The sequence below is a fragment of the Meles meles genome, chromosome 1, assembly GCF_922984935.1.
Source record: "Meles meles chromosome 1, mMelMel3.1 paternal haplotype, whole genome shotgun sequence".
Taxonomy (NCBI): domain Eukaryota; kingdom Metazoa; phylum Chordata; class Mammalia; order Carnivora; family Mustelidae; genus Meles; species Meles meles.
In genome coordinates, this window is record NC_060066.1 from 13,269,818 (window position 1) to 13,291,558 (window position 21,741).

General features: G+C 52.1%; 1 long non-coding RNA gene across 7 annotated transcripts in view; it reads right to left on the reverse strand.

The window, feature by feature from the left end:
• The window catches only part of LOC123941736, a 228,741-nt gene that overhangs the window by 9,081 nt on the left and 197,919 nt on the right, over positions 1 to 21,741 (reverse strand). For all 7 annotated transcript variants that reach the window (XR_006818347.1, XR_006818346.1, XR_006818345.1 and 4 more), the window contains 3 exons: positions 19,611 to 19,760; positions 12,292 to 12,407; positions 2,129 to 2,245 (listed from right to left, as the gene is read on the reverse strand). This is a non-coding gene — a long non-coding RNA (uncharacterized LOC123941736). The remainder of the gene's footprint in view (positions 1 to 2,128; positions 2,246 to 12,291; positions 12,408 to 19,610; positions 19,761 to 21,741) is intronic.

The following is a 21,741-nucleotide window of genomic DNA, read 5'->3' on the forward strand; positions in this document are numbered from 1 at the left end:
AGGGCCTGACTCCACAGCACAAGCCCATCAGCGTCAGCCACAATGGCACAATGGCAGGAGAGGAAGGCAGCAGGGAGGCCCAAAGGCACAGCTGTTGAGGGTTCTAGAGGCAAACTGCCTGGGGCTGCATTCTGGCTCCACATTCCTGAGCCGTGAGATCATGAGCAAGTTACTGACCTTCCTATGCCTCAGGGTCCTCTCCCACTCACGGCCAGGATGCTACCAGCACCCCCAACCTCATCACAGTGTGGTGACAACTAAGACAGAAAGTGCACGGAAAGCCCTTGCCGTGCTCCTAGCTCATAGCATCTGGGCCAACACGCCAGGGACGGCAGTACGTTAACGCGGCCATCCACGTACAAGGGCCATCCGCGTACAAGCTCACACGGGCCACAGGCCCCTCAATCCAGGGACTGTCTACTTCTCAGTAGGGCACTGACCTCCTAGATAGGTGGGGGTGGGCGGTGAGGTGCTGCCGAGACGGAGGGGGTATGGGAGAAAGGCCACGTGGAGTCAGAGCCTCGCCGCGGGCCTGCCCTGCATCCGGCTGCTGGCTGTCCGCCCATCTTGTTTTGCCTTTTCCCAGCGCCGGGAGTTCTCCGAAAGGCCTGGACTGCGTGTGGAACGGTCGTGCTGCTTATTGCCCATCTCCCTGACCGGAGCCTCTGCTTCAGGTTTGCCTTGGTCGGAAGGTCAGGCTCTTGGGAGGGCGCTCGACAGACAAGGAATGGAGGAGCAGAGACACCAAAGTTCCCTGAGCGCAGGGGCTCTGTGCACTTTTTTCGCTGCTGCCTTCGCCGCACAACACCCAGCACCTGGCAGGTTTTGTGCACTGAGAGGCCTTTGTAAACCTCAGGCTCCATCAGAGGACTCAGGCCTTCCTTCTCTGCAGGGAATTATGCTAAATCCTGCCTTCTCAAGTGGGATGTCTATGGGTGAGTGGTTTCCACACAGAGTCCACTGTGGCCTGCCCCTGGCCCCCACTCAGGGCTCCCAGGCTAGGCCTCAGGGTGGCCTGAGGACAGAGGTACCGAAGGCGAGAGAAGCCAGTGAAAGAGACACATGGGGAGAGACTGCGAGGGGGCAAGATCACGCGCCCCTGAGCCCTCGTGCACATGTTCAAAGCTATCCATGCTGTGCTCTAAAGTGGCCTCTTCTGGAACTTGCTACGTGGCCGAGGGCAAGTCCTTCTCCTCTAGGCCTCGGTTTCTCTGACAATCAAACATGGGCACCAAAGAAGAACATTTTTTTTAAAAGATTTTATTTATTTATTTGACAAAGATCACAAACAGGCAGAGAGGCAGGCAAAGAGAGAGGAGGAAGCAGGCTCCCCGCTGAGTAGAGAGCCCGATTCGGGGCTGGATCCCAGGACCCTGAGATCATGACCTAAGCCGAAGGCAGAGAATTTAACCCACTGAGCCACCCAGCACACCAAGAACATTTTTAAGGGTCCTTCCTGATCGAAAATGCTAGGAACACAACATCCCCTAGGCTTTGCTCCTCAGAGCCTGGCTCATGGGGTTGGAACTCCTTCAAAGCTTCTGTAGGCCCCAGGACAGTTATCAAGTATGTTAACCCTACCTGGCTCCTGTATAAAACATAATTCCCACGTAACTGCACAAGTGGAGCTGCATTTGACCAGGCAGTGAAAAGTTATATAAGTATGTAACACAATTTCCATTTGGCAGCTCTGTCTTCATATTTTAAAACTAACACATAGTGTCTTTCTGGTCAAATGGACCCATCTAAGATGTTCGGTGAAAATGCCATTTCCCAGGCCCCACCCCAGAGCCACTGAATGAGAAAATCTGGTGGGGGATGCCCGGGGATCTGCATTTTACCAAGTTTCCCAGGTGGTCATTTGCAAACTGAAGTTTAAAAACCACTGCCAGAAAAAGAAGCCGAGAAAAGGGGCTGGGACAGGCATTCTGGAGCTGGGAGGAGGGCTGCAGAGGTGACCGAGGAAGGGGAGGGCATGCGGAGGACACGTGGCTCCTGCTTTGCATGAGTGCAAATTGCTGTTGCCCATGTGTGCCCTGTGTGTTCCACCAGCGTAAACACACATTTGCAAAACCCTGACTCACCCTCTGCCGAGCCCTTCCCCCAGCCCTGGGGAAATGATACTCACACTCCACCCGGACTGCGTTCTCTATCCTGAGCTGTGGGAAGAGAAGGTTTCCAACGTGTTGGGCACGTTGCTGACACGGCTGTTTGCGGACCGAGGCCACCGCCGCCAGGAATCATGCTGCAGGAAGGAACATACATAGCATGGTCACCCAGAGCGTTGCTGCAGCTGGTTGGACCTTTGGTTTGTGACAGATCCTAGTCCCCGCAGCGAGTTGCCCCAATCCGTCCACAGAGACAGAGGTTCTGTTTAATGTTGCACTACACACAGAGAAGTGCTCCTGATGAGCCTGCACACACACACACACACACACACATACACACATACATACATGCACACACATGTGCACACATGCACGCACACACACACGATGGGCTGAAGGTGTATATAAGCTTCTGCAATGATTTGAGGGCTGGCGCTCGGCCGTCAGGAGTCACTTGGACCCCTCGAGGGCCAGTTTCCAAGGTAACAGGAAGGGGTCCTGCTAAAAGGAGGGAAGAAGAGTAGCGAGCTGATGGGAAGGGCCAAGTATTGTGTGTGTGTGTCGGGGGGGATGGTTTCCCATGGATGTTTCACACCACTCGATCCGGGAGACTACCATCAGTTCCATTCTTCTGATGAGGAAACCAAGACACAGAAAGACTTGCCCACAATCCTGCCAAAATCTGACCTCGCTAACTTTGAAGTCTGTGTTTGGTACTTACACAGTGCTGCCTTACAGCCGAGAACCAGGAAGCATGGCGGGGAGGGAGGGGGGAGTCTCTTCCAGGGAGGTGAGCCTATGCAAACTGACCTCTTCCACGAGTGAGAGAAGCAAAATCACTCAACAAACAACTGAATTCACAAGCAATAAACGGTCATTGGAAAAAATAAATCACAGATACGCAATAGAAAAAAAAAAATCACATTATAATCACATTCTCCTAAAAATAACAGCATTTATACTTCCAGGCTTTTATTCTAGCCAAATATATATATATGTGTGTGCGTATATACATATATATATTTTTTTCCTAGCCTACAAATAAAATGATGCAATTTTTGCAATTTTATAAGATATTTCATACTGCTGGGGCGCCTGGGTGGCTCAGTGGGTTGGAGCCTCTGCCTTCAGCTCGGGTCATGATCCCAGGGTCCTGGGATCGGGCTCCGCATCAGACTCTCTGCTCAGCAGCAAGCCTGCTTACTCCTCTCTCTCTGCCTGCCTCTCTGCCTGCTTGTGATCTCTCTCTGTCAAATAAATAAATAAAATCTTAAAAGAAAAAAAAAAGATATTTCATACTGCTGATTTTTAACATGGATAATTAACGATGCTTGTCCAACCCTGATCTTCTGTGTGCTTATGTCCATACGTAAATTTCTCTGCAGAGCTTAAGGGAGAGATAAAACCTTTCACTTCTTTTCTGTGTTTCCTGTTACTGTCTGTTCATCAACCACTAGTGCATTTAAGGAAGGGTTAGAGTGTTCTAGCTCAACAGATCTGTGTTCTCCTGGAAGATGCCGCTTTGAAAAACACACCCCACTTCACCCCCCCAAAAAAATTCAGGTTGGTTTTCGCCTCCCCACAGATGAAAACGGAGAAGAGGTTTTGCAACAAATGCCCTCCCCCACCCCAAAAAGTATCTCAAAGCCAAGGGAAATGCAGCTGCACTACTCAGAATCGCCCATCCCCCACTGAAGGGACCAGCCCTCCAAGGGCCCCCCAGGCCTCCCTTCCAGCCTTTTCCTAGTTAGGTAAGTGAAAAATAACCTCTTTTCCTCCCTTTTGGTGTTAACGAGGCTCCCTACTGAGACACAGTTAATCACATCAATTAAAAGCCTCTCACACTTGGCCTTGCCTGCCAGGTATTGGCCCTCTGTCCAGGATAAGTCATGCCTGGAGATAGCTAATATTCTTTTCTTTTTCCCCCTCTGCCTATGCCTTTTTTCACTTGTATGCTCTTTTTCAATTTTTAAAATTCAAGCTTAATTAACAAAGTGAAATGTCCAGATCTTTAATGAACCGTTTGATGAGTTTTGACAAATGCACATACCAAAAACACTAAACCACAAAGACACAAGAACATTTCCCTCACCCAGAAAGTTCCCTGTGCCTTTTCCAATCGCTGCTGCCCACCTCCCAGAGAAAACCACTGTACTGATTTCTAGCTCCATTCATTAATTTTGTGTGTTCCAAAAGTTCATATAAATGGAATCCTGTGATTTGTAAAGACGGGCATGAATGATGGCCAAGAACACGCAGTTCCTATGGGCATGAAAACCAGTGTAGGTGCTTTGGAAAACAGTCCAGCCGTTCCTCAAAAAGGCTCTAGAGAGAGTTACCACGTGACCCAGGCTTTCCACTCCTAGGTATATATACTCAAGGAAATGCAAACACACATCCACTCAAAATCTTGCACGGGAATCTTCAGAGAAGCATTCATTATTCATAATAACCCCAAACTGGAAACAACCTGCCTATCCACCAAAGAAAGAGTAAACGAAACGCAGTCCATCCACACAATGGAACATTACTTTACTAAGGCACAGAAAGGAACGAAGTACAGACACACCCTACAGTGGGATGAACCTTGATCACGTCATGCTAAGTGAAAGAAGCCAGCTGCAGAAGACCACCTATTGTATGACTGCGTTTGTGTGAAATGTCAGGAAAGGCAAATCCCCTGTGACAGAAATTCTAGGTTGCTCAGGACCTGAGGGGCATGGGGAAGGGAGAGAGGGAGGTGATAGGTGATGGGGACAGATTTTTTTCTGAGGTGGTCAAAATGTTCAAAGACTGGTAAATTGTATGATACATGAATTATATCTCAGCAAAGCTGTTGAAAGAAACCAAACATTCAGAATCAACCCAAATGGAGCCAGTTATGACACATGGAAAGACACCAGCTTTCCTTCAATGGGATTTTGACAGACATGTTTGGCACTGTGGCCCAAGAACCCCATGCCACCTGGGAAGCATCACTGTGGTCCACGAAGGACCACCTTCCCGTGGTCTCCTTCCCATGAGAACATCATCTTACTGCTTTTCCCAGGGGTCCCTGTCCTATCTCCAGAGTCTAAATTCTCAAGAGTCCAGGAGACATTCACCAAATTCATTCACTCATTCCACCAGCATGTACTAAGTCTATATTTAGTAGAAAGCACATAACCATATCTAGTCTTGTCGTATTATCTCCCTGCTCTCAAGGGACTATATTTTTAGGGACATCTTGAATGCTTCTGTACATTTGGCTGTGTGTTTAGCTGGTGACACCAGGAGATGGTGGTGGGTGGGGAGGGTATAAGCTCATTACGAGAAAAACGTCAAGAACTGTGAGATCCAGTGGGGCTGGTTCTCAGTCCTGACTACCACTCATGAAGGCATGCCTCCGCCTCTTCCTGCCTCACGTCGCTCCCCTCCAAAGACCAAGAACCTGCCCTATGGTGGAGCCATCAGGAGCCCCTGCTCCGGGAACCAAACCCATGCTCTACCACCTGCAAGCTGTGAGGACCTCAGGCACTCTCTGAACCTCACTTCCCCGTATAGCGAGGATGGCGGCGGTAACCCTGCCCTGTGCAGGGTTAGATGGGTTCAGACGAGGCTCAGCAAACTGAGGGGCCAAACAGTGAATGTTCTGGAGCACTGAGGGCCATGCCATCTCTATACCAGCTCCCCATCTTCACGATCAGAGCGGCAAAGCCACCACAGACAATACCCAAAAGAAAGGGCATGCTGTGTTCTAATAAAACTTTATCTATGGACAATGAAATCCAATTTCATACGATTTTCGTGTGTCAGAAAATATGATACTTTTGGATTATAATACGATACTTTTGGATTATATCTGTCAGCCGTTTAGAAATGCGTAGCTCGTGGGCTGTACCAGAAAAGATGGTGGGTCGTATCTGGCCCGTGAGCGGCAGTTTGCCGTCCCTCTCCGACATAAAGCACCTAGAGCAGAGCCCGGCACACAGTGGGCACTCACCACCCCTGGACCACGGCCCCGGCAACGAGAGCTGAGCCCCTGTGTGTGTTAACCACGCGCCGCACACTCCACGCCCCACGTCGCATTTAAACCTCACTTTGACTGTGTGAGGCAGGTAACGTGACCACGCAGAGGAGAAAGCAAAGCCCTAGGTCGGCAGAGGGACAGCGCTGTCAGAAATCCAGGTCCTTCTGTCGTGAGCTCTTGCTTCTGACCGTTACGAACTACTGTGCCTGCTGCCAGGACACAACAGGGAACCAGACCCACTCAGGCTCCGCTCCAAACACCACAAATCATGATTTAATTAATTTGAGACATTTGTTACAGAAAGCAAAGGCTGCAAGGAGGAACAACGGTATTACACAGCCCATGGTGAGGGAGGTCCTCTGGTGAAGGGACACGTAGGTTGGGAACAGCAGCCATGTGTCTGGTGCTGTGCCAAGTGTCAAAGAGAAGAGGCTAGAAAAGGCACGTCCACCCTGGCTCCCTACTGCGGGGGGCTCAGAGACGTGACGGTGTCAGATGCGGTGGTGGACAGAGAGAAACCGGCCCAGACTTCCCAAACGGCCTGCAGCAAGCGAAACAGCCTCGTCTATCTTAGGGGATACATCCTCGTAAAATAGGAAAACACAGTCATGAAGATTTAACCATGTTAATATTCAGGGAAGCCCTATTTGTAATAGTACAAGTATGGAATTCATAAGTGCCCCCAGACCCTTAAGAAAAATTGGGAGGGCCTTTGCCCCTTCTGTGTGAACGATGGTGCAGCTGCGTGTCCCAGCAATCAGACGGTGAGGGGCAGAAGTGTGCACACCCAGGTGGAAGGCCAGCCGTCGCGCATCTGGTAAGGCAGCTCTGTGCACAGTAACCGGTTCCCTACCCTGCTGTGCCTAGGAGGCATACGCATAGACAGCGTTCCTTTCCGTCAGTCACCTCTGAAGGATAACGCAAGTCTTTGCAGCTTCCTGCCCTTATGTGTTTGGATCGGGTGATATTTCTGGAAGAGATACTTGGTGCTTTGTGAGAAGACATGAAGGACAGCTGGTGGCCGGACAGGAGTTCAATTCTCCAAAGCCGCTTGGCTTTGGTAAGGCAGAAGTACTATGTGTTCATTCAACAGGCGCCTCCGTGGGGAGAGTCTGCCACACTCCAGGCTCTGGGGCGTGCACTGCAGAGGGAGGTCCATGAGGCTGATGGGGTCCCGGTTTCGTTGGGGAGGGCTGGTCAGGTGAACATGTCAGTGCACGCAGGGGTTGATGTTCCACCGTATTTGCAGAGGGACCATCAGATCCTGGGGAAGGCAGAGATCCTGTCCCAGAACATGAAGCAGCCTCAGTGACTGCGCATACGCTCGGCCAACAGTCTACTGGACAGAGGACTCCTGGGAGCTGGGAGCAGCCTGGTGTTCGGGCTCAACCTGAGGCCCTTGGCCTTTGTCTTTCTCGTCCACAAGGCCGACATCCTCTCTGGGCCGCTGTGTGGAGCAGTTAAGTTACGGGAAGTGTTCTTTAACGGCCAAGCTGTGCACACACAACGAGAATAACTTAATGCCAAGACCTGAACCCCTTCCTACAAGGGTTGACAACCTGGAATTTCAGTCTTGATGGATGCCAAAGAATGGGGAAGAAAACATGTTTACAACGGAAAGGCTGCGCAGAGAAAGACAGTGAGCAGTGTGACTCCCCGTCGCCACACCCTGGCCGGCCTCCCCACTTCTGTGCCTTCCAACTCGGCCAACGCCAAGGCAGCTCCTGACTTTCTGGAACACCGTGCTTGTAACCCCGAGGGCACTCTGTACATTTTACATTGGAGACACTTTCTCTTTGTGATTTTGTTGATATTCGTTAAAGGGAAGTATTTAGGAGCTATGGCCTTGAAAAGAAATCCTACATACACCTCACCTCTGCTATATGGAAGAGAAAAGGCTTTCCAGTTAGGTGGACAAAGGTTTAAATGCTGGCTCCTTCTGGAAATTGTTTATTATTTCCTACCTTCAGGATAATAGTATCTTTCCTGCAGGGTAATAATTACAGCAACATATGTATAAAGCATATATGTTCAATAAGTGACAGTTGTTTGTTTTTGTTTTTTTGGGGGGGTGTGGGGGGGTTCTCCCTAATGGGAAGACTCAGGGAACAACAAAACACGGTCACATTGCCCAGAAGCTGTACCTTGGGGAAAATCAGCTCATTACGAACAGGAGGGTTGGAGGCCCAGGGTGGTCTGGCCACCCAGAGCTAACCCTGACCTTGGCTCAGCCTGGAAAAGGTGAAGCAAAGAGACCACGTCTTCCTTGGTGGTGTGGGAAAGTTTAATTAGACTGAAACTCCAAATATGAAACCAGCCCTGTGCTTTGCTTTACCCCCTCACCCTCCTGAGATCCCAACTGTGTGTGAGTAGAAAGTATTGGGTTTTTCTGGAAGGAAACAGGAGAGCGACTGAATCAGAGAATGAAGGTGGTAGCCGGGGGACAAGCCACCAGCAGAAGCGGCAGAGTGTGGGTCCCAGGCAGATCACCCCAGAGCAACTGGGCAAGCAAGACTGGGATGGGGCCGAGGAGGGTCCATATCTCACCAGGACCCACCAACACTCTGCTTCTCAAGGACAGGCTAGGGAACTGCTCCTAGAGCGAGGGCACCAGGCATGGGCCTGGAAAGGGCTCAGTCCAAATTCCAGGTGGGCACCAGCTCTCACGTCCACCTTTAAAATTTTCTCGGAAACACAACCCAGGCCCAGGGCAAGGCAAGCTGCAAATATGTACGCACGAGGAAATAACCTTAGGAGCGAGGTACTCTGGGCACTTGAGTGGCGCAGCTGGTTAAGTGCCTGACTGTTGATCTCGGCTCAGTCATGATCTCAGAGACATGGGATCGAGCCCTGCATCAGGCTCCATGCTCAGCAGGGAGTCTGCTTGCCCCTCTCCCTCTGTTCCTCCCCTGCACTCTCTGGCTCGCGCTCTCTCACAAATATATAAATAAATAAAATTCTTTAAAAAAAGTGATGTACTAAATTTCATACACACGCAGAGACTGTGCATTCACATGTACGTGTATACTTACACACACAAATACAGACAGGCACACTTAGGTGTGCGTACGCATATGCACAAATGCACGCGCACTCACACAGGCATGCATCTGTGTACATGCACACCTGCGTGTGTACACACAGGCATAACCTCACACAAGCTCTACTTTAGTACCAATATTGTTCCCATCTTCCTGAAGAGGAGCCTGAATCGTGGAAACAATAAGAAACTTGTCACCCAGTCGGTCTGCGGCAGAGGCAGGCTCTGACACAAGACGGCCGTCCCCGAGTCCCTGCTGGGACTCACCAGATGATCACAGATAACCCAGGACGGGAACCATCAAGGCTGAGAGTCATCAACTCTGAAAGCAACTTGTGCACTGGGGTTGGGGTGTCCAGTGCAGGTGGCCAAGAACCTCTACCACTTCTGTCCATGCATGTTGTTTCCCCATCCCGTACTGGGCTTGATTTCTCCTGCCCCTGAATCTGGGCTGACCTGGGACCCCCTGAGCAGGAGAACTGAGTAAGGTTGTGTGCGTTCTGCGCCTTGCCCTCAGGAGACCGGGCAGCCTTCATACGAGGCACTGGGGGGATCTTGCCGCGGTGTCAAGAAAGTCAGGCTGGACGACGATGGTGAGATCGCAGAGAAAGGGCGAGCCCCCAGGTGCTGCCATCATCCCAGCAGAGGCCCCAGCTGTGTGAGGGAAGCCTCACAGAGCTCCCCCGGGAACGCAGCCACAGGGACTCCAAATGTGGCCGAAGAAACTCCTTGCAGGGCTCAGCCACCCTACAAGACTGAGAAGGATATGGTCCTGGTTTTAAGCCACTAAGGTCGGAGGTGGTTTGCCGTACAGACAACTGGGTCATGTACCTACGAGGCTTGCAGGCAAGTATAAATTTTACAATGAGCAACGTTCTTTGTTGAGCACAACGCCAAACAGCCTGGGAAGAGCTTTGCGCTTATTGTCCTGTTTGTCTGTGTCTCTGCCTGCTCTCCTAGCATGTGCTCATATCGTTTCCAACTTACCCACAGAGAGACCGAAGCCCGGTGATGTGAGCAAATAAGCCTCCCCAGGCAGTGGCGGTTCTTGGACGTGGACCCACATCTGTTTCGTTCTCACTGCGGGTACTACTCAGGCTTCTCCAGGGACGGGAAGTCATAGCATGCGTGTGCACGCTCACTTAGAGGTGGACACCACGGCCCACCGAGCTGACAGACAAAAGAAACCCTCACACCTTCCCCCTACCCTGAACCTCTTTGCCTGGCAAAGCTGGACCCCATGTTCCTGGCCCACAGTCATGCTGTACCAACATGGAGCACACAGTTAGCGAGATAAAGGAGCCCCGCTGTCAGAGTCTGTCACGTGGAACGGCAGGATGCCTCACAGAAGCGGCAAGAGGCTGCTGGCCGTGGAAGCTGCCATGGAACTAGCTTGGAGGAGAGGGCAACTGCAGGGCTGAGACAGACTGGAGGTGCTTCCATCCACAGGGGACCGGAACAGAGATAGCAGCATGGAAGACCCCGTGGAAAAGGAGGGAAGGACCAGAGGTTGGTTCTAGCTTACTCCTAAACAGCCTTGTGACCGTGGATTGCATGTCACCTCTCTGGGCCTCATGTCCCCAAAGCAAGCTTGGTGATGTCCAAAGAACCGTCCACTTCTGTCCATGATTCTCTGTGGCTTTGAATCCCGCACTGATCATTGCCTAGTATCTACTTTTGATGGGGGACGCCCAGGGAACACTACTTTGCCACCATAAAGACTGTGGGGCTGAGCCCATCACCTGCTTTCTGGTAGTCATACAGTAAGTCTCCAATGGACACTCCAAAACCCAGGAACCCCCAAGCCTGGGCATCTCTCCTACTGGTTAGTCCCACCCTGTTCCCACTCTGCGCTGACATACTGAACTCGAACTCCCCTTGTGTAGGAACTCACACTCAACCAACACCTCTGAACGTGTCCTGCAGTCACCCAGCAGCTCCTCTGTTCACGCAGAAGCCTGGCAAGAGGTTATCACTGTCATTGGGGTTTGTTTCCTTGTCCCCACCGAAGCCAGCTACTTCCTTCAAGCTGGTATCAGACAGGCCAGGAAGTTTCTTTTTCCCTGTAATCCATTGTATGTGGGAAGATCAGAAGGACCTGTCAAGCGCAAGGACGGAACCAGCTGGGCACATGGAGATAGGGGCTGGCCCTGGCCTGACTTCCCCCAGCCCTTCTGGTCATTCAGCCGGTCCTGAGCAGGGGAGCTATGCTGACGGACAGTGAGGACAACAGGAGACTTGCTACGATGATTAATCAGGAGCATTATCGTCATCCTGGAGAACCTCTGGGCTGCTCCAAAGCCAGTTAGGAAACTGACCCCACCCCCTTCCTGTCTCCTAAACCCACTGTCTCCACTCACCTAGGACCAAGGGATGGAATATTTCTCCATGCCCAGCCCAACAAAGCCTGCCCGAGGATCCCGTGTGGGCGTCAGATGAGACCGCCTCTCATCTCATATCACGAACGGGAACACTAAGGCCGACAATCATACCAGTGGATAGAAAGTCCTTGGAGCACACAAAGCCCCATTGTAAATGCCAGGCGTGCAGTGGTTTGCAGACTCTCCACCTCCTGACGCGGCCCACACCCTAATCCCTGAAGCCTGTGACTATTTAAGTTGCCTGGCAAAGGCAAATTCGAGTGGCAGAGGAAAAGAAAGTGAATGTGGCGATGTTAAAATAGAAAGATTATCCTGCATGATTTCTGTGGGCCCAGTATAATCAGAAGCATCCAAAAATGGGGAGGGAGGCAGAAGAGAGAAGCAGTCAGGGTTAGACGTGACTATGTGAGAAAGGCACGGACAGGGTCAGGTCACCGGCTCTGAGAAGCAGGAACACTTATCCCCCGGAGCAGCAGAAGGAGGCAGGCCTGTGTTCCTCGATTTTAGCCCAGTGAGACCCAAGCTGGACTTCTCACCTATGGAATTGTAAGATAATACCCCGTGCTGCTTGAAGACACTAAGTTGGTGGTAATTTGTTACAACAGCAATGTGAACCAACTCACTCAGTTAATTAATGTTCTTACAATAACCCTATGAAGTGATCTAATGGTATCCACTGTGGCTGCAAGGATGCCGTGTGACAAAACAGCCCAACTCTGGGCAAACGACGACGAGCACTGCTTTCTCACTCACATGTCTGCTGTCAGCTGGGGGCCGGCTGGTACCAGGCGGGCATGTCTGCGCTCAGCTCCATACGAAGTGTGAATTTGGAATCTGCTCCACGTCTCTTGTCCTCTGTGAACTGGAGGCTGTCAGAGTCATGTTGTCACCATGAAAGCAATGCAAGCAGAGAAGCCCAACCTCGTCCGATTTGCGTCTTCCACCCCTGTTACGCCGCTAACACCCCATAGACCAAAACAAGTCACATGGCTGAGATGGATGTCACTGCAGGGAGGACTGCCCCTGCTCACCTGAAGGCCACGGCCACGGCCATGGAGTCCACGTTTTAATTTGATAATGGGGGAGGAAAGCACTGGGACTGATTGTTCCATCTACCACAGAAAGGCACTATTGTCAGCATTCCAGTTTGCAAATGAGGAAACCAAGGCACAGAGTCTCATCCAGGATCCCACCACTAGTCAATAATGCAACCAGGATCAAAATCTGATCTGGCGGGGCACCTGGGTGGCTCAGTGGGTTAAAGCCTCTGCCTTCCGCCGAGGTCATGATCTCAGGATCCTGAGATGGAGCCCCGCATCGGGCTCTCTGCTCAGCAGGGAGCCTGCTTCCCTTCCTCTCTCTCTGCCTGCCTCTCTGCCTACTTGTGTCTCTGTCTGTCAAGTAAATAAATAAAATCTTAAAAAAAAAAAGTCCGATCTGGCTTCTGAAACTTCAGAAGGACCTATGGGTCAAGGACCTACTAAGTGAGGGAGCTAGGACACCATGGATCTAAATGTCACAGTCTCTGGGGCAGGATGGAGTGCCCTCCGGGGGAGGGGGGGAGTTGCAGTGATCTCCAGAAGTAAGAAAAAGACAGTGTCAGAGGTTGCCCATTGAAAGTATAGCCAGGCTGAATTGTTGGTCTCATCAGCAAGGCCCTGCTGTCAGGGCCAGGCCTGGGGCCAAAGCACCTTCCAGGGACGAAGTGCATGGGGAGACCAGCGTCCAGGATGACCCAGCTGTCCATGGAGGACAGCTGGACCAGCTGCTCGGCAGGCCAGTCTGCAAGAAGCAGGCACATGGGCTCCTTGGAAAGCTGTGTATCTGAAGGCCAGAATGAGGTAAAGGGGCGGTGAGAGATGCAGAGAGAAAGGGTTAGCCACATAATATGGAGGGGGAAAACAGGGAGTGAGGGAGGAGGAGCGAGCCCGGAGAGAGGAAGCCGGAAGGAGGGGGATCAGCAGAGAGGAGAAGAGCAAAGCAATGTTTAGAATTCAACATTACAGAGAAATTTCATTTGAAGGCCCCAGGCAGGGAATTCCTGGAAAGGGTCAGAAAGTCACACCAATGGTTCTGGGCCTCTGGGGTCACAGGGTGAAGGTGGCAGCTCCTTGCCGTCCTGTCCAGAGACCCAGACACGCTTGGGGGCCTTCGGCCTTGTGGCATGGGCAGGGGGTGTGGTCACCAGAAGCCCACCACACTGGGCCCTGCAACGGAAGTCAGCGAACACTCCAGTTATGGCAAGGGCATACTAAGGCTGAGAAGAGGCATGGGGACCACCCTCTGTGTCCTCCAGGAACTACGTACCTAAATCCTTGTCATCCAGCCAGGCCATCCCCTGCTGGGGAGGGGGGGTGTCCTCCTTCCTAGCTACTTTTACCTGAAAGGGGGTGTGAGACACTCTCCCTAGAGACAAGAAGCCCCCTAGGCGGGCAAGGGCAGTGATGACTTTGTGGGTCACCTATGAGCCCTTGCTCACCTCCCGACGCTCCTGCACCACTGGGCAAGGACGACAGTGCTGCTCAAGTCCGAGCTCAGAACGTCCTAGCTCAGGGAAGTGAGGGGCTTTCCACAGTCCCTGGTTAGTGACTACAGGGGGACCCTGACTGCAGTCCAGGTCTGCTGGGCTCATTCCAGGTCCCTCCGCCCCTGACCATGCCACCATCCCTGGGGCTCAGCACAGAAACTACAGTGAGGACCTCCCTGAGAGACGGGACGCTGGCCCTTTGATTCACGCGTCCATCCGTTCACTGAGCATCCCCTCTGGGGAAGCGCCAGCAGGCTCTGCCAGAGGGGTTAAGAGCAAGGACCCTGGAGTCATGGTTTGGTTTTAAGATCTACTGGATGGGGCAGCTGGGCTGCACTACTTAACCTTTCTGTGCCTCAGTTTGCTGATCTGTAAACTGAAGGCAGTGAAAGCATCTATATCTCAATAGGGTCTCGTGAGGATTAAGTGGCTGGGTAAACATCACACCTAGAACCATGGCTGGCACACGGTCAGTATGATCAAAGTACTGGCTTTCATCGTTCTTACTGCGGTAGGTGAAATTGACCCCATCTTTGCACTTTCAGGAGTGCAGTCTCATGATGGAGGACAGATGTGAAATAAACACAAATAAATGTGTCATGATTGTTCACGCTAGGAAGGAGGGAATAGTGGGAGGAAACAACGGGAGTGGTGAAGGGTGAGAAAGCATGCAAAAATAGAGGGAATGAGCATTCCAAGCAGAGACACAGCATGTGCAAAGGCCTTGAGGTGGGCAGGAATAGGATGTATCACTCAGCAGAGGTCAGTGTGGCTGAAGAACAGTGAGCAAGGAGAGAAATCCAGGCCAATTCATGCAGAGCCCCGCAGGGGATTTGGGGTTTTATCCCAAGAACAGAAATGGGAAGCCCTTGGTATGTTCAGTGGGGCAAACACAATTTGATTCACATTTTTTTTTTAAGATTTTATTTATTTATTTGACAGAGAGAGAGATCACAAGTAGGCAGAGAGGCAGGCAGAGAGAGAGGGGGAAACAGGCTCCCTGCCGAACAGAGAGCCCAATGCGGGACTCAATCCCAGGACCCTGGGATCATGACCTGAGCCGAAGGCAGAGGCTTTAACCCACTGAGCCACCCAGGCGCCCCTGATTCACATTTTGTAAAGATCATGCTGGTTGCCAAGTGCAGATGGGATTGCAGAGGGACAAGGATGAATCTGGGAGTTAAATTTGGAAACTCTACCTATGAGCTATGGGGAGAGGCGGATGATTTGGGTAGGAAAGTAGGTAGTGGACGAAAAATAAACTCAACTGAAACCACAGATGCTTGAGGCTCACGAGGAGAGAAACCCCAAGTTCGTCAGCCAGGACGGTCAGCTTGCTGGCTCCCTCCCACTGCGCTGGCCAGGGACAAGCTGCCATGAATACTCGAGGCAACATCATGATCAGTTGGGTTGGAACTTTCTAGAACACCCCTCTTGGAGGACTTCACCTAACAAGGCCTGTGCCAGGTCCATGATGCAAAGTGCTGCTGACCTTGGAGCTGACCCCCTCCATCGTAGGAAGGGAGGCCATGGCAGGGAGAATCTGCAGATTGGATAGTCTCCATCTTGACAAGGCCACTCATGGCATCTTGAGAGGGGACCCCATGCTCTGATCTGGGGGATGGGGGCATCCACCTGAAGGGAGGCATCATCTCCATGGGCATGGAACTCTTCCCACACCCCCCAACCCGCGTCAGGTTCTGAGCTGCCCATGGGGAGGGACCATGTCCCTCCAGGTCTGTAGTTCATGACTGCCACAGACTCTCGGGTAAGGCAACCTTCTTACCGGAGGACGGGTTCCCTAAGGACAGTCTCTGTTTTACGCTCCTTCCAACTCCAGTGGCAAGAACAGACCTACTACAAGATGTGTGTTCAGTCAGATGTGGTTCGACCAAAGAACAAATGACTCTCCTCCATTCCCTTGGAGTCAACTGCTCAATCACTGAATTGATGGTCAAGCTGAGAACCAGGACGGACTGTAGCCAATGCCCTAGAGCAATCTACGTCATGCTGGGAAGTCAGACACAGGCGGAAAGAGACAAGGTCCATTCCGGCTGTCCAGACAGGAGGCATTCAGATGGAGTCCTTCCAACAGAGGAAGTTGACTTCAGGACAGAAGAGCCCAGAGGGAAAGTGAATGATGGAATGGAATTTGAGCAGAGGCAAGGTTTGGGTAATCTGAGGGGCAGCCAGTTAGAGAGAGGGGAACCCTCACTCACTAAGCACCTGTCCCTGGGCAAGCCCCAGAGAGACTCTTCTCCAAAGAACCCTGGTGCTGGAGCTCACAGCCCATGTCACAGTTGAGGACACTGAAGTTCAGTCCGGTTTAGTGACTAGCCCACTGCCCCAGAGCAAGGAGTTGGCAGAGCAGAGGAGGAGCCCAGCCCTGTCTGTGGTCCCCTCAGGAGGAGACATGACAGGATCAGGTACAAAAGTCAAAGAAAGATAGTGGTTGGTTCAAAAGACAGGGGTGGACCCTGCATGAGAGGCATCATCACAGAGGGGACCAGCACAGAACCACAGGGTGGCATGACACTGAGGGGAGCTTTAATGGATGATAGGAGGAATGACTGTCTTTGGTCGGAGAGGGACAAGGGCAGAACGGTGCTTTCAGAAAGTGAACCTGCAGTCAGGAGGTGAGGAGAGAGACCAGGAACCTCAGCACGCCCCACCAGAGGGCGGGACTGGAGAGGCGGGAGAGAGATGGAAGGAAGCAGGACTTGGGGCCAACAGGAAGGAAGTGAGCAGGGGCAGGACTGCTGGCGGAGCAGGTCCAGGGAGAAGGAGAAACCACTTCTCCTTCCCTTTCTGATGATGGCAAGATTATGACTGCAGAGCAGGGCTGCACAGAACAGAACTTCCTAAAATTCAGGAGGGGGAAGAGCTCTGCGCATGTGTCCGAAACAGAGTCTGCAGTCCCCAAGTCATGTGGTCACCTCTGACCTCCTCTACCCACCCTGGAGCTTCATCTGCAGTGAGCTCTGGCCTTGGGCCCTCGGGGACCCCGCAGTGCCCCTACCTCCAGATATCAGGGCAAAAGAGAGACACAGAAATCACGGAGATCCAAAGTGGCCAGAGACCGCAAGGGAGGCGGTGTCACCCCATGTGACGGATAGAAACCCAGGCGCAAGAGGTAAACGACTTGTCTAATGTTGCACAGGGGGAGGGACACACATAGGACAGCCTCTCCTGTGCCAGGACAAGGTGGAGGATGGGTGGGGGGCATCTGGAGGGCGGCAAGGAGGTCATGCAGCGCCTCGCCCTTCCCACAGCCGAAACTGTGGCGGGTACTTGGGCCTGAGCTGCCTCCCCTCTATAGAACCGTGGGGCAGAGGCCCCAGGCCTGGGCTCTGCAGCAGGAGGCCACTGGCTCTCCGTCAAGGGTAAGGCCCCACAGGTGCCGGTGCTGTCTCTACCCCCAGCTGCTCCAGCGGCTTCACATCCCCTCCCTCCTTCCTCATTCACTGGGCCTGCCCTGCCCTGCTGCGATCATATGCAAAAATCTCCCAACGGTCTACTTCCAGTGACAAGGCAGGCTGTTGGGAGTGGCTGGTTGTCATGCGGAAGAGACAGGGGGCCAGCTGATGCCCAGTACACAGCGACGTGCCCACCCTGAACCCCCGTCACCCCCCTCCCACCTTGCCTGCCAGCCCCACACACTGAGGCCCGGCTGCCGGTAAAAAGAAAGGGCTCCTATCTCTGATTCCTCAGGGCCTCTGATAAGAAATGTCATCCCTCGCTGGGTAATATTACCCACCCGATAAGAATCTCTATCAAGCTCAAACATATGGCTGGCTACAGAACACAGAGCCCAGCAGAGCAGGATAATTTATTTGCTTAAGCTGAAAGCCCTAGGCGGCCAAGAGAAGTACACTGAATAAAAGAGGAAGGAGCCAAATTTTAACCTCTCGGACTTGCGGAGGGGATTTTCCCGGGGAAGGCAGGGGCACCTGAGGACAATAGGGGGCCCTCCTCACTTTCCTCCCTACAGGGAAACTCTCTCCCCTGGTCTCCCCTCAAAGGGCACTTTCACTTATGCTAGCTATCAAAGCTAATCCTCAAGACAACCTCAAGAGAAGCAGTTTTTAGCCTCCTCTTACAGACCAGGAAACTGAGATTCAGCAAGGTTAAGTAACCTGGCCAAGGTCACACAGGCAGCCAACCAAGCCAATGGGGTCAGACTTAGACCCCATTGGACCAGCGTGCGGCTGCTGGGTCGCCTGGCTCCTGGGACTAAATTAATCAGTTGGGTCAGATGTGCCCAACTTAAGTGACAGCGTCCGCTACTTGTCCGTTTCAAAGGTCCACGGCAAGCCTCTCCCCATCCCTGGGTCTCTACAATCTGGAACGACAAGGAAGCCTGGCAGGGCACAGAAATTCAAGGGAGAGAGGAGGGGGAGCCCAGATCCGTGGAGAGGGGGGAGCGACAGAGCACGGCGAGTGGGGGTGCCGGAAGGACAGGCGGCTCCTTGGGGCGAGGTGGCTGTCAGCACAGCCCACACCCCCCAGGCCCTCCAGGCCCTCCCTGCCTCATCAACACGGTACGGCTGAGAGTGCATTTTGAAAGTGATTATCGTTTTAAGATGGTTCCACCGTCCTTCCTAAAGCCGCTCATTCTTTTTAATAGCTGCATAGCGCTCCATTCCATGGACCCAATCCTGGACTGAGGGGCTTTAAGGGTGGTGTCTCACAAAGACGCATGGACAGGTGAAACCCAGAGGAATTTCTTCAGGGCCGTGAAGCCTGCATATGATACTACAGTGCTAGAGACCTGATGCACAGTTGTTGGAAAAGGGGCAACACCAGGAGTGGATCCTAACAGAAACTATGGACTCTGGGTGATGACGACGAGTCAGTGTACAATTGTCGGCTGTAACAAGCGTCCCAGTCCAGTGTGGGACGCTGGTAGTGCATCCGTGGGACAGGGTGGGTATGAGAGCTCGTGCATTTTCTACCCAATTCTTCTCAGACCCTAAAACTGCTTTGAAAAATAAAGTCTGTTTAATGATTATAAAAACCAATCAATCACACAAGTGTGAATCACAATTGGCTCAGTTGTATTCTGTTAACTGTTGACTTTCTTTTCCCCCGAGTTTCGGTCAGACTCTCCTGCTTCTTTATGTATCCAGTAATCTGATTAAAAACGAGGCTTCGGGAGTCAATAAGTAAATAAATAAATCGTCTTATCACTTGCCACTTCAACAATGTTGAAATGAAGAAGCTATTCACACCATCTGCACCTGGGCAGGTGAATTCCTAGAATTCATCCAGTGCCTCAGAAACTCCGTTTTTTCTCTCCTCATGCAGCAAAGTCTCGACACTGAGTGTCGACGAGCTGGTGGCTCCTGGCAAGCCCCCCTTCTCAGACCTCGGTGGGACTCTGCTAAAATGGCCTTACTAATCCTCGGTGAGCAGCTCCTGCCATTTTCACAAAAGTACATAAGGAAATAAACATATTTCCACTTCTGGTTGCCAAAAACCCCACTCTTCCTGCCCCTGGTGGGTTCATTCTGGAATCAAGCTGAACACTAAGCAACACACCAACCTCTCCTCATTCAAGCCATTCCCAGAGCTGGTCAGCATTCTTCTTTTCCTTCTGGGCCCAGCGATGTTCAGGAATGCAGATAGCCTAAGGCTGGAGAGAGGCAAATCTCCACAGGAGCTCAGGACTCCGCTAAAATCACAGCCTGACAACCTAGAAAAACACAGTAAATATCAATTATGCCATTTGGAGCCTGAGGCACCTTGAAGAAAATCATCCATTACAAACAGAAAATCCTCTGATAGTCAGAAGATAAAGAACACTTATCTCCCTGGCTGAAATGAAGAAGAACCTAGAGGTTGATATCCACTGAAGATGGCCGTGGATGCTGAGGGATGCATAGACATGAGTACAGCAGACCCCCTCCCTGTTCTAAAGGAGTCAAGACCCACTGGAGGGTCCTGAGAGAAAAGGCTGTAATCCATATGGTCATACAGGGAGGGACCAAGAGCTTTGGGAACAAAGAGAAAGGAGGCACAGACTCTTGCCACACAAGACAGAGAAGAGGCTATTTGAGCTAGGTATTGAAGAGTAGGGGTCACCAGGCAGAGAAAGGGGAGGGGACTTTCCGATGTCTTAACATCATGTGTGACATGGAGTGGAAAGCTTGGCCAGGGGCCAGGCGGTAAAGGATACCCCTCATGCTATGTTTAGAAGTTTCACTTTCCTCTGCAGATGCGATGGGAGTCACAGAGACTGCTGAGCAGCAGGCTGACAGATCACCACCCTGAAGGGACCCTCAGCCACAAGGGACTCAGTATACGCGGCTCCCAAGTCATTCTGCAAAGCAGCAGACACAGTGGTTAAACCGGTAGCCTCCAGAGCCAGCAGCCTGTCTTCAAATCCCAGCTCTGCCCCCGCCAGGTTGCGCAAGTGCTTATCTAGTCCAGTGGTCTCATCTGCGAAATGGGGGGAACAGCAGCAGAGGCCTGCTCTTTGTGCTAGCATGTGGATGGTGAATTGGATAAAGTTGGTATATGTAAGGTGTTCAGACCAGTGTCTGGCACACGACAGGGGCACAACACGTGACAGCTTGGAGGGCTGCTCCCATCGTCCTTGTTCCCCCTGTTTCCTCTTTCATTTCTTTAGAGACATGAGCTGCCCTGAATCTGAGCGAAGGTGAGCAGGCTTAAGTCCTGGTTTGCTCGAGGAGGGCCGGAACTCTTTCTGAAATAGACTTTGAGGACTACTGGCTTCTCATGAGCTTCCCAGAATCCCTGTAGCAGGAGCTGTCAGACGGGCTCTCAGCACGGCTGCACCACAGAATCGCCTGGTGAGATGTTGTAACCTCAGTGCCCAGGCCTCACTCCAAAGTGAGGATCTTTGGGGGTGGGGGGAGGCGGGAGTGGGGCATTCCTACCACAAGATTCTTAATTTCCTCAGGTGAGTCCGATGTTACACCCCATCGGAGAGCGACTGATCTAAGGGCTGAACTGAACCAGGAAGGGAAACACGGCAGCGCTCAGGAAAATGCCCTGCCCTCAGTCGGGTAATCTCCAGAAGGCACCCGGCTCCCTAGGTTTCTGCTTCCGCACGCTCAGGGTAATGCCTGGGCGCCTTACCTTTTCCGGAGATGCCACACTGAGCTAGCAAACTTGAAAGTGCCCTGGATCATGATGATTGTGACAGAGCCGTCAAAACTCTTCTGGAACTAGGCAGGCCATAGAACACCAACAAATACCACCACGTAGGGACATGCAGTGGAGAAAGTGTGGGCGAGGTGCACAGACCTGTCCCTGGGTAGGCTCTGACGCTAACCACTGATACTACTGGGGACCCCATGCCTTTTGTCTTCAACTTTGTCCACGGCAGGCCAGGGATAAGAGCTGATTTGCCCATCAGACAAGGTGTCTGTGAGGTGTAAGCAGGAAGACACCGGTCACACTACGAGGGGTCAAGCTCTGGTAAAGAACTTTATTTCACATTTTCTAGGTCCTCCCTGCGATGTGGAAAGTTCCAGAGAGAGAAATGTCCCCTTCCACAACTGTTGTAATGGAGGGCAGGGAGGAGACAAGGAGTGGTACTGACCACATGAAAGCTTTGTTCCTGGCAGGCTGGAATGGAACCTGTCAGGGTCCAAGTGGGGATCAGTGATAGGCCAGGAGGGCGGGGTGGGGCCCAGGGCGGCTCCAGG